We start from the raw sequence: 12,657 nt of genomic DNA on the forward strand, positions 1-12,657 counted from the left end.
CTAGCGCAGGTCTTCTGATCTGGTTCTCTGGCTCTACAATGGCTCTGCTGACCTGGTTCTCTGGCTCTACAACAGCTCTGCTGTCCTGGTTCTCTGGCTCTAGAGCAGCTCTGCTAACCTGGTTTCTCTGGCTCTACAACAGCTCTGCTGACGTGGTTCTCTGGCTTTAAAGCAGCTCTGCTGACCTGGTTCTCTGCCTCTAGAGCAGCTCTGCTGACCAGTTTTTTAGGCTCTATAGCAGCTCTGCTGACGTGGTTCTCTGGCTTTAAAGCAGCTCTGCTGACCTGGTTCTCTGCCTCTAGAGCAGCTCTGCTGACCTGGTTCTTAGGCTCTAGAGGAGCTCTGCTGACCTGGTTCTCTGGCGCTAAAGCGTCTCTGCTGACCTGGTTCTCTGGCTCTAAAGTGGCTCTGCTGATCTGGTTCTCTGGCTTTAAAGGAGCTCTGCTGACCTGGTTCTCTGGCTTTAAAGCAGATCTGCTGACCTGGTTCTCTGCCTCTAGAGCAGATCTGCTGACCTGGTTCTCTGGCTCTAAAGCGGCTCTGCTGACCTGGTTCTCTGGCTCTAAAGCGGCTCTGCTGACCTGGTTCTCTGGCTCTAAAGCGGCTCTGCTGACCTGGTTCTCTACCTCTAAAGCTGCTCTGCTGACCTTGTTCTCAGGCTCTACAACAACTCTGCTGACCTTGTTCTCTGGCTCTAAAACAGCTCTGCTGACCTGGTTCTCTGGCTCTAAAGCAGCTCTGCTGACCTGATTATATGGCTCTAAATCAGCTCTGCTTACCTGGTTATCTGGCTTTGAAGCAGCTCTGTTGACCTGGTTCTCTGACTTTGAAGCAGCTCTGGTGACCTGGTTCTCTGGCTCTTGAGTATCTCTGCTGACCTGGTTCTCTTCCTCTAAAGCAGCTCTGCTGACTTGATTCTCTGGCTCTAAAGCAGCTCTGCTGATCTAGTTCTCTGCTTCTAAAGCAGCTCTGCTGACCTGGTTTCTTTTGCTCTACAGCAGCTCTGCTGACCTGGTTCTTAGGCTCTAGAGCAGGTTTTCTACCCTGGTTCTCTGGCTCTACAACTGCTCTGCTGACCTGGTTCTCTGGCTCTACAGCAGCTCCGCTGTCCTGGTTCTCTGGGTCTACATCAGCTCTGCAGACTTGGTTCTCTGGCTCTAGAGCAGCTCTGCTAACCTGGTTTCTCTGGCTCTACAACGGCTCTGCTGACCTGGTTCTCTGGCTCTCAAGCAGCTCTGCTGACCTGGTTCTCTGGCTTTAAAGCAGCTCTGCTGACCTGGTTATCTGCCTCTAGAGCAGCTCTGCTGAACTGGTTCTTAGGCTCTAGAGGAGCTCTGCTGACCTGGTTCTCTGGCGCTAAAGCGTCTCTGCTGACCTGGTTCTCTGGCTCTAACGTGGCTCTGCTGATCTGGTTCTCTGGCTTTAAAGCAGCTCTGCTGTCCTGGTTCTCTGACTTTAAAGCAGCTCTGCTGACCTCGTTCTCTGCCTCTAGAGCAGCTCTGATGACCTGGATCTCTGGCTCTAAAGCGTCTCTGCTGACCTGCTTCTCTGGCTCTAAAGCGGCTCTGCTGACCTGGTTCTCTGGCTCTAAAGCGACTCTGCTGACCTGGTTCTCTGGATCTAAAATGGCTCTGCTGACCTGATTCTCTAGCTCTAAAGCTTCTCTGCTGACCTTGTTCTCTCCCTCTAAAGCGGTTCTGCTGACCTGGTTCTCGCCCTCTAAAGCAGCTGTGCTGACCTGGTTCTTTAGCTCTACAGCAGCTCTGCTGACCTGGTTCTCAGGCTCTACAACGGCTCTGCTGACCTGGTTCTCTGGCCCTAAATCGGCTCTGCTGACCTGTTCTCTAGCTCTAAAGCTGCTCTGCTGACCTGGTTCTCTCCCTCTAAAGTGGCTCTGCTGACCTGGTTCTCTCCCTCTAAAGCAGCTGTGCTGACCTGGTTCTTTATCTCTACAGCAGCTCTGCTGACCTGGTTCTCAGGCTCTGCAACGGCTATGCTGACCTGGTTCTCTGGCTCTAAAGCAGCTCTGCTGACCTGGTTCTCTGGCTTTGAAGCAGCTCTGCTCACCTCGTTCTCTGGCTCTAAAGCACCTCTGCTGACCTGGTTTCTCTGGCTCTAAAGCAGTTCTGCTGACCTGGTTCTCTGGCTCTAAAGCAGCTCTGCTGACCTGGTGGCTCTAAAGCAGTTCTGTTGACCTGGTTCTCTGGTTCTAAAGCAGCTCTGCTTACCTGGTTCTCTCCCTCTAAAGCAGCTCTGCTGACCTGGAGTTCTCCCTCTAGAGCAGCTCAGCTGATCTGGTTCTCTGGCTCTAAAGCAGCTCTGCTGACCTGGTTTTATGGCTCTAAAGCAGCTCGGCTGACCTGCTTTTCTGGCTTTGAAGCATCTCTGCTGACCTGGGTCTCTGGCTCTAGAGCATCTCTGCTGACCTGGTTCTCTTCCTCTAAAGCAGCTGTGCTGACCTGGTTATTTAGCTCTACAGCAGCTCTGCTGACCTGGTTCTCAGGCTCTACAACGGCTCTGCTGACCTGGTTCTCTGGCTCTAAATCGGCTCTGCTGACCTGGTTCTCTAGCTCTAAAGCTGCTCTGCTGACCTGGTTCTCTCCCTCTAAAGCGGCTCTGCTGACCTGGTTCTCTCCCTCTAAAGCAGCTGTGCTGACCTGGTTCTTTAGCTCTACAGCAGCTCTGCTGACCTGGTTCTCAGGCTCTACAACGGCTATGCTGACCTGGTTCTCTGGCTCTAAAGCAGCTCTGCTGACCTGCTTCTCTGTTTTTGAAGCAGCTCTGCTGACCTCGTTCTCTGGCTCTAAAGCAGCTCTGCTGACCTGGTTTCTCTGGCTCTAAAGCAGCTCTGCTGTCCTGGTTCTCTGGCTCTAAAGCAGCTCTGCTGAACTGGTGGCTCTAAGGCAGTTCTGTTGACCTGGTTCTCTGGCTTTAAAGCAGCTCTGCTGACCTGGTTCTCTGGCTTTAAAGCAACTCTGCTGACCTGGTTCTCTGCCTCTAGAGCAGCTCTGCTGACCTTAATCTCTGGCTCTAAAGCGTCTCTGCTGACCTGGTTCTCTGGCTCTAAAGCGGCTCTGCTGACCTGGTTCTCTGGCTCTTAAGCAGCTCTGCTGACCTGGTTCTCTGGCTCTAAAGCGGCTCTGCTGACATGGTTCTCTAGCTCTAAAGCTGCTCTGCTGACCTTGTTCTCTCCCTCTAAAGCGGCTCTGCTGACCTGGTTCTCTCCCTCTAAAGCAGCTGTGCTGACCTGGTTCTTTAGCTCTACAGCAGCTCTGCTGACCTGGTTCTCAGGCTCTACAACGGCTCTGCTGACCTGGTTCTATGGCTCTAAAGCGGCTCTGCTGACCTGGTTCTCTAGCTCTAAAGCTGCTCTGCTGACCTGGTTCTCTCCCTCTAAAGCGGCTCTGCTGACATGGTTCTCTCCCTCTAAAGCAGCTCTGCTGACCTGGTTTCTCTGGCTCTAAAGCAGCTCTGCTGTCCTGGTTCTCTGGCTCTAAAGCAGCTCTGCTGACCTGTTGGCTCTAAAGCAGTTCTGTTGACCTGGTTCTCTGGCTTTAAAGCAGCTCTGCTGACCTGGTTCTCTGGCTTTAAAGCAGCTCTGCTGACCTAGTTCTCTGCCTCTAGAGCAGCTCTGCGGACCTAGATCTCTGGCTCTGAAGCGTCTCTGCTGACCTGGTTCTCTGGCTCTAAAGCGGCTCTGCTTACCTGGTTCTCTGGTTCTTAAGCAGCTCTGCTGACCTGGTTCTCTGGCTCTAAAGCGGCTCTGCTGACCTGGTTCTCTAGCTCTGAAGCTGCTCTTCTTACCTTGTTCTCTCCCTCTAAAGCGGCTCTGCTGACCTGGTTCTCTCCCTCTAAAGCAGCTGTGCTGACCTGGTTCTTTAGCTCTTCAGCAGCTCTGCTGACCTGGTTCTCAGGCTCTACAACGGCTCTGCTGACCTGGTTCTATGGCTCTAAAGCGGCTCTGCTGACCTGGTTCTCTCCCTCTAAAGCTGCTCTGCTGACCTGGTTCTCTCCCTCTAAAGCAGCTGTGCTGACCTGGTTCTTTAGCTCTACAGCAGCTTTGCTGACCTGGTTCACAGGCTCTACAACGGCTCTGCTGACCTGGTTCTCTGGCTCTAAAGCAGCTCTGCTGTCCTGGTTCTCTGGCATTGAAGCAGCTCTGCTGAGCTCGTTCTCTGGCTCTAAAGCAGCTCTGCTGACCTGGTTTCTCTGGCTCTAAAGCAGCTCTGCTGACCTGGTGGCTCTAAAGCAGTTCTGATGACCTGGTTCTCAGGTTCTAAAGCAGCTCTGCTTACCTGGTTCTCTCCCTCTAAAGCAGCTCTGCTGACCTGGTTTCTCTGGCTCTACAGCAGCTCTTCTGACCTGGTTCTCTGCCTCTAGAGCAGCACTGCTGACCTGGTTCTTAGACTCTAGAGCAGCTCTGCTGATCTGGTTCTCTGGCTCTAAAGCAGCTCTGCTGACCTGGTTTTCTGGCTCTAAAGCAGCTCGGCTGACCTGCTTTTCTGGCTTTGAAGCAGCTCTGCTGAGCTGGGTCTCTGGCTCTAGAGCATCTCTGCTGACCTGGTTCTCTTCCTCTAAAGCAGCTCTGCTGAACTGATTCTCTGGCTCTAAAGCAGCTCTGCTGACCTGGTTCTCTGGCTCTAAAGCGGCTCTGCTGACCTGGTTCTCTGGCTCTAAAGTACCTCTGCTGACCTGATTCACTGGCTCTAAATTGGCACTAGTGACCTGGTTCTCTCCCTCTAAAGCAGCTCTGCTGACCTGGTTCTCAGGCTCTACAGCAGTTCTGCTGACCTTGTTCTCAGGCTCTACAACAACTCTGCTGACCTGGTTCTCTGGCTCTAAAACATCTCTGCTGACCTGGTTCTCAGGCTCTAAAGCAGCTCTGCTGACCTGGTTATATGGCTCTAAATCAGCTCTGCTGACCTGGTTCTCTGACTTTGAAGCAGCTCTGCTGACTTGATTCTCTGGCTCTAAAGCAGCTCTGCTGATCTAGTTCTCTGCTTCTAAAGCAGCTCTGCTGACCTGGTTTATTTTGCTCTACAGCAGCTCTGCTGACCTGGTTCTTAGGCTCTAGCGCAGGTCTTCAGATCTGGTTCTCTGGCTCTACAACGGCTCTGCTGTCCTGGTTCTCTGGGTCTACATCAGCTCTGCTGACTTGGTTCTCTGGCTCTAGAGCAGCTCTGCTAACCTGGTTTCTCTGGCTCTACAACAGCTCTGCTGACCTGGTTCTCTGGTTCTCAATGAGCTCTGCTGACCTGGTTCTCTGGCTTTAAAGCAGCTCTGCTGACCTGGTTCTCTGCCTCTAGAGCAGCTCTGCTGACCTGGTTCTTAGGCTCTAGAGGAGCTCTGCTGACCTGGTTCTCTGGCGCTAAAGCGTCTCTGCTGACCTGGTTCTCTGGCTCTAAAGTGGCTCTGCTGATCTTGTTCTCTGGCTTTAAAGCAGCTCTGCTGACCTGGTTCTCTGGCTTTAAAGCAGCTCTGCTGACCTGGTTCTCTGCCTCTAGAGCAGCTCTGCAGACCTGGATCTCTGGCTCTAAAGCGTCTGCTGACCTGGTTCTCTGGCTCTAAAGCGGCTCTGCTGACCTGGTTCTCTGGCTCTAAAGCGGCTCTGCTGACCTGGTTCTCTGGCTCTAAAGCGGCTCTGCTGACCTGGTTCTCTACCTCTAAAGCTACTCTGCTGACCTTGTTCTCAGGCTCTAAAACAGCTCTGCTGACCTGGTTCTCTGGCTCTAAAGCAGCTCTGCTGACCTGGTTATATGGCTCTAAATCAGCTCTGCTTACCTGGTTATCTGGCTTTGAAGCAGCTCTGTTGACCTGGTTCTCTGACTTTGAAGCAGCTCTGGTGACCTGGTTCTCTGGCTCTTGAGTATCTCTGCTGACCTGGTTCTCTTCCTCTAAAGCAGCTCTGCTGACTTGATTCTCTGGCTCTGATCTGCCAGTCGGCTCTCCTCACACAATGGGTGGATCAGCCGACCCACCTGGGAGGTCATACTCTTGATCCTATCTTCTCTAATTTCCCCCTTTCCATCAAAATCCGCTCCCGGTTTCCTGGTCTGACCATCACCTAATTGGCTTCTCGTGGGTCGTTTCTTCTCCTAGTACTAGATCTGCCGTTGGCCACAAACCAGCGTGTAAAAAGGTTGTTCCTATTCTCTATGCTAAGACGCTGGAGGCCCATAGGCCATCACTGCCTAATGAGCTGGATAAGTCTTAAGCTGCCTTCTCCAACTGGCTCCAAGACTCCCTGGCGTTAATCGCCACACCAACCTCGGCCAGACAAACTAGGGTTTCACCTTCTAAACCTTGGTTTACGGAGGACCTCTACCTGCTGAAGCAGGGATGTAAGAAATTGGAACGGTCTTGGCGTGTCGGGAACTACTGTCCGGTGGCTAAGGCTAATCTCAGACAGGGTCAGAAAATTTACTACAAAGCCATCGTCTTGGCAAAAAAGGCCTTTTTCTCCAGCCGGATTGTTCAGGCTCAGAATAATTCCAAGGAGATTTTCTCTATCGTTCAGAGTTTCATGTCCCCTGTGGCGCAGAGCAGTGTTCTTCCGGTGACAGTTGACTGGTGCGAATCACTCTCCACTTTTTTCCGGGATAAGATTTTAAAGATACAGAGTAGCTTCTCTATCCCTGTTGTGTTAGATGGACCCACGGCCCCTCTGGATTCACCGCCCATTGCTCCCGGCGCCCTGCCTCTTGAGCATTCCCTTTCGAATTTCACACCGGTTGACTTGTCCTGCACCTTAAGAATTTTGCAGGGCCTTAAGTCCGGCTCGCCGGACGACCCGTGCCCAGCAAGTCTCTTGGCATCTGTTGCTGAGACGGTGAATGGGGAGGTTAATCACATCATTAACCTATCCATACAGCTGGCCAGGGTCCCGTCCGGTTGGAAGCAGGCTAAAGTTCTCCCCTTGCTAAAGAAGCCTAGTCTTGACCCCTCATCGCCCGGGAACTACAGGCCTATCTCTCTTCTCCCTAGCTTTTCGAAGGTATGTGAGAAGATTGTGAGCAGACAGTTATCGGATTTTGTTAAGGGAGCGGGTCTTTTTTACCCAGCCCAATCTGGCTTCCGTTCCTCGTTTAGCACGGAAGGTGCTCTGGTAGAAGTCTCAGAGGCCATTCGGGAGTGTCTGGACGCCGGTGGGAAGGCAGCCCTTGTGCTGCTTGACCTGTCGGCAGCCTTTGACACTGTCCCCCACATATTGCTCCTGCGAAGACTGTCTGAGATCGGGGTGTCCAACCTTGCTTGGGACTGGATTCAGTCTTTCTTGGAGGGCCGGTTCCAACGAGTCTGGTTACCTCCTTGTGTTTCGTCACCTCTACAAGTGAGCACGGGGGTCCCTCAGGGCTCCTCCCTTAGCCCCCTTTTGTTCAACATCTACCTCACTCCCTTGGTGGCTTTAGCAGAGAGGTTGGGGGCTAAGGTTATTGCCTACGCTGATGACACCCAACTTCTGTTCACGTGGGAGAAGCAGGGGGCCTCGGTAGACTTCGTGCAGAGGTGTCTTTCCTCGGTTTTCAAGTGGCTGGCAGTTGCCCAGTTAAAGTGTAATGAGGACAAATCCGAGGTTTTATTGTTTGGCGACTTCCCCCTCGGATTCAGAGAGTCGCTCTGGCCTCCAGGGTTCCCTCTGCCCGCCTCTACGAGTCAGACGGTTAAGAACTTAGGGGTTTATTTTGATTGTAACCTCTCCTTTGCTAGTCAGGTTAAGCGTCTGACCGGCTGTTGTTTCGGCCTCCTCAGAATCCTGAGAAGATTTCTTCCGCTGCTTCCGCAGGCTGCCAAGGAAGCGGTGGTTCGGGCTCTGATCTTATCCAGACTTGATTATGCCAACGCTCTTTATGCTGGGATCCCTGCCTACTCTCTTAACAAGCTGCAGATGACCCAGAATGCGGCGGTCCGCCTGTTGGGGGGTTTGGCGCCCAGGTAGAGCGTGAATGAGTACTGCCGTTCCCTTCATTGGCTACCGGTCGGGGCTCGTGTAGTATTCAAAGCCCTCACTATGGCCCATCATGCTCTACATGGTCAAGGCCCCGGTTACCTGCAGAGACGTTTTTCATTCTATGTGCCGGGGAGAGCCTTACGCTCCGCTTCATTAAGGCTGATGAAGATACCTAGATTTCAGCATCATAGGCATGGTGGCTCCTCCTTGGTTGTGTTCGCTGGGCGCGCCTGGAATGCGCTTCCTCTTTTGCTTCGCTGTTCTGATGACCTTGGAGTTTTTAAGAAACTTTTGAAAACACATCTCTTCGCGTAAGGTCTGGTTATGATGTTGTCTCCTCTTGGGCCGCGCCGGGACACTCTTCGGAGTAGCCGCGCGCGTTATAAATGCAGATAACATAACATAACATAACAAAGCAGCTCTGCTGATCTAGTTCTCTGCTTCTAAAGCATCTCTGCTGACATGGTTTATTTTGCTCTAGAGCAGGTTTTCTACCCTGGTTCTCTGGCTCTAAAACGGCTCTGCTGACCTGGTTCTCTGGCTCTACAGCAGCTCCGCTGTCCTGGTTCTCTGGGTCTACATCAGCTCTGCAGACTTGGTTCTCTGGCTCTAGAGCAGCTCTGCTAACCTGGTTTCTCTGGCTCTACAACGGCTCTGCTGACCTGGTTCTCTGGCTCTCAAGGAGCTCTTCTGACCTGGTTCTCTGGCTTTAAAGCAGCTCTGCTGACCTGGTTATCTGCCTCTAGAGCAGCTCTGCTGACCTGGTTCTTAGACTCTAGAGCAGCTCTGCTGATCTGGTTCTCTGGCTCTAAAGCAGCTCTGCTGACCTGGTTTTCTGGCTCTAAAGCAGCTCGGCTGACCTGCTTTTCTGGCTTTGAAGCAGCTCTGCTGAGCTGGGTCTCTGGCTCTAGAGCATCTCTGCTGACCTGGATCTCTTCCTCTAAAGCAGCTCTGCTGAACTGATTCTCTGGCTCTAAAGCAGCTCTGCTGACCTGGTTCTCTGGCTCTAAAGCGGCTCTGCTGACCTGGTTCTCTGGCTCTAAAGTACCTCTGCTGACCTGATTCACTGGCTCTAAATTGGCACTAGTGACCTGGTTCTCTCCCTCTAAAGCAGCTCTGCTGACCTGGTTCTCAGGCTCTACAGCAGTTCTGCTGACCTTGTTCTCAGGCTCTACAACAACTCTGCTGACCTGGTTCTCTGGCTCTAAAACATCTCTGCTGACCTGGTTCTCAGGCTCTAAAGCAGCTCTGCTGACCTGGTTATATGGCTCTAAATCAGCTCTGCTGACCTGGTTCTCTGATGTTGAAGCAGCTCTGCTGACTTGATTCTCTGGCTCTAAAGCAGCTCTGCTGATCTAGTTCTCTGCTTCTAAAGCAGCTCTGCTGACCTGGTTTCTTTTGCTCTACAGCAGCTCTGCTGACCTGGTTCTTAGGCTCTAGCGCAGGTCTTCAGATCTGGTTCTCTGGCTCTACAACGGCTCTGCTGTCCTGGTTCTCTGGGTCTACATCAGCTCTGCTGACTTGGTTCTCTGGCTCTAGAGCAGCTCTGCTAACCTGGTTTCTCTGGCTCTACAACAGCTCTGCTGACCTGGTTCTCTGGTTCTCAATGAGCTCTGCTGACCTGGTTCTCTGGCTTTAAAGCAGCTCTGCTGACCTGGTTCTCTGCCTCTAGAGCAGCTCTGCTGACCTGGTTCTTAGGCTCTAGAGGAGCTCTGCTGACCTGGTTCTCTGGCGCTAAAGCGTCTCTGCTGACCTGGTTCTCTGGCTCTAAAGTGGCTCTGCTGATCTGGTTCTCTGGCTTTAAAGCAGCTCTGCTGACCTGGTTCTCTGGCTTTAAAGCAGCTCTGCTGACCTGGTTCTCTGCCTCTAGAGCAGCTCTGCAGACCTGGATCTCTGGCTCTAAAGCGTCTGCTGACCTGGTTCTCTGGCTCTAAAGCGGCTCTGCTGACCTGGTTCTCTGGCTCTAAAGCGGCTCTGCTGACCTGGTTCTCTGGCTCTAAAGCGGCTCTGCTGACCTGGTTCTCTACCTCTAAAGCTACTCTGCTGACCTTGTTCTCAGGCTCTAAAACAGCTCTGCTGACCTGGTTCTCTGGCTCTAAAGCAGCTCTGCTGACCTGGTTATATGGCTCTAAATCAGCTCTGCTTACCTGGTTATCTGGCTTTGAAGCAGCTCTGTTGACCTGGTTCTCTGACTTTGAAGCAGCTCTGGTGACCTGGTTCTCTGGCTCTTGAGTATCTCTGCTGACCTGGTTCTCTTCCTCTAAAGCAGCTCTGCTGACTTAAATCTCTGGCTCTGATCTGCCAGTCGGCTCTCCTCACACAATGGGTGGATCAGCCGACCCACCTGGGAGGTCATACTCTAGATCCTATCTTCTCTAATTTCCCCCTTTCCATCAAAATCCGCTCCCGGTTTCCTGGTCTGACCATCACCTAATTGGCTTCTCGTGGGTCGTTTCTTCTCCTAGTACTAGATCTGCCGTTGGCCACAAACCAGCGTGTAAAAAGGTTGTTCCTATTCTCTATGCTAAGACGCTGGAGGCCCATAGGCCATCACTGCCTAATGAGCTGGATAAGTCTTAAGCTGCCTTCTCCAACTGGCTCCAAGACTCCCTGGCGTTAATCGCCACACCAACCTCGGCCAGACAAACTAGGGTTTCACCTTCTAAACCTTGGTTTACGGAGGACCTCTACCTGCTGAAGCAGGGATGTAAGAAATTGGAACGGTCTTGGCGTGTCGGGAACTACTGTCCGGTGGCTAAGGCTAATCTCAGACAGGGTCAGAAAATTTACTACAAAGCCATCGTCTTGGCAAAAAAGGCCTTTTTCTCCAGCCGGATTGTTCAGGCTCAGAATAATTCCAAGGAGATTTTCTCTATCGTTCAGAGTTTCATGTCCCCTGTGGCGCAGAGCAGTGTTCTTCCGGTGACAGTTGACTGGTGCGAATCACTCTCCACTTTTTTCCGGGATAAGATTTTAAAGATACAGAGTAGCTTCTCTATCCCTGTTGTGTTAGATGGACCCACGGCCCCTCTGGATTCACCGCCCATTGCTCCCGGCGCCCTGCCTCTTGAGCATTCCCTTTCGAATTTCACACCGGTTGACTTGTCCTGCACCTTAAGAATTTTGCAGGGCCTTAAGTCCGGCTCGCAGGACGACCCGTGCCCAGCAAGTCTCTTGGCATCTGTTGCTGAGACGGTGAATGGGGAGGTTAATCACATCATTAACCTATCCATACAGCTGGCCAGGGTCCCGTCCGGTTGGAAGCAGGCTAAAGTTCTCCCCTTGCTAAAGAAGCCTAGTCTTGACCCCTCATCGCCCGGGAACTACAGGCCTATCTCTCTTCTCCCTAGCCTTTCGAAGGTATGTGAGAAGATTGTGAGCAGACAGTTATCGGATTTTGTTAAGGGAGCGGGTCTTTTTTACCCAGCCCAATCTGGCTTCCGTTCCTCGTTTAGCACGGAAGGTGCTCTGGTAGAAGTCTCAGAGGCCATTCGGGAGTGTCTGGACGCCGGTGGGAAGGCAGCCCTTGTGCTGCTTGACCTGTCGGCAGCCTTTGACACTGTCCCCCACATATTGCTCCTGCGAAGACTGTCTGAGATCGGGGTGTCCAACCTTGCTTGGGACTGGATTCAGTCTTTCTTGGAAGGCCGGTTCCAACGAGTCTGGTTACCTCCTTGTGTTTCGTCACCTCTACAAGTGAGCACGGGGGTCCCTCAGGGCTCCTCCCTTAGCCCCCTTTTGTTCAACATCTACCTCACTCCCTTGGTGGCTTTAGCAGAGAGGTTGGGGGCTAAGGTTATTGCCTACGCTGATGACACCCAACTTCTGTTCACGTGGGAGAAGCATGGGGCCTCGGTAGACTTCGTGCAGAGGTGTCTTTCCTCGGTTTTCAAGTGGCTGGCAGTTGCCCAGTTAAAGTGTAATGAGGACAAATCCGAGGTTTTATTGTTTGGCAACTTCCCCCTCGGATTCAGAGAGTCGCTCTGGCCTCCAGGGTTCCCTCTGCCCGCCTCTACGAGTCAGACGGTTAAGAACTTAGGGGTTTATTTTGATTGTAACCTCTCCTTTGCTAGTCAGGTTAAGCGTCTGACCGGCTGTTGTTTCGGCCTCCTCAGAATCCTGAGAAGATTTCTTCCGCTGCTTCCGCAGGCTGCCAAGGAAGCGGTGGTTCGGGCTCTGATCTTATCCAGACTTGATTATGCCAACGCTCTTTATGCTGGGATCCCTGCCTACTCTCTTAACAAGCTGCAGATGACCCAGAATGCGGCGGTCCGCCTGTTGGGGGGTTTGGCGCCCAGGCAGAGCGTGAATGAGTACCGCCGTTCCCTTCATTGGCTACCGGTCGGGGCTCGTGTAGTATTCAAAGCCCTCACTATGGCCCATCGTGCTCTACATGGTCAAGGCCCCGGTTACCTGCAGAGACGTTTTTCATTCTATGTGCCGGGGAGAGCCTTACGCTCCGCTTCATTAAGGCTGATGAAGATACCTAGATTTCAGCATCATAGGCATGGTGGCTCCTCCTTGGTTGTGTTCGCTGGGCGCGCCTGGAATGCGCTTCCTCTTTCGCTTCGCTGTTCTGATGACCTTGGAGTTTTTAAGAAACTTTTGAAAACACATCTCTTCGCGTAAGGTCTGGTTATGATGTTGTCTCCTCTTGGGCCGCGCCGGGACACTCTTCGGAGTAGCCGCGCGCGTTATAAATGCAGATA

This window comes from Triturus cristatus, chromosome 1_1 (genome assembly GCF_964204655.1).
Source record: "Triturus cristatus chromosome 1_1, aTriCri1.1, whole genome shotgun sequence".
NCBI classification, from domain to species: Eukaryota; Metazoa; Chordata; class Amphibia; order Caudata; family Salamandridae; genus Triturus; species Triturus cristatus.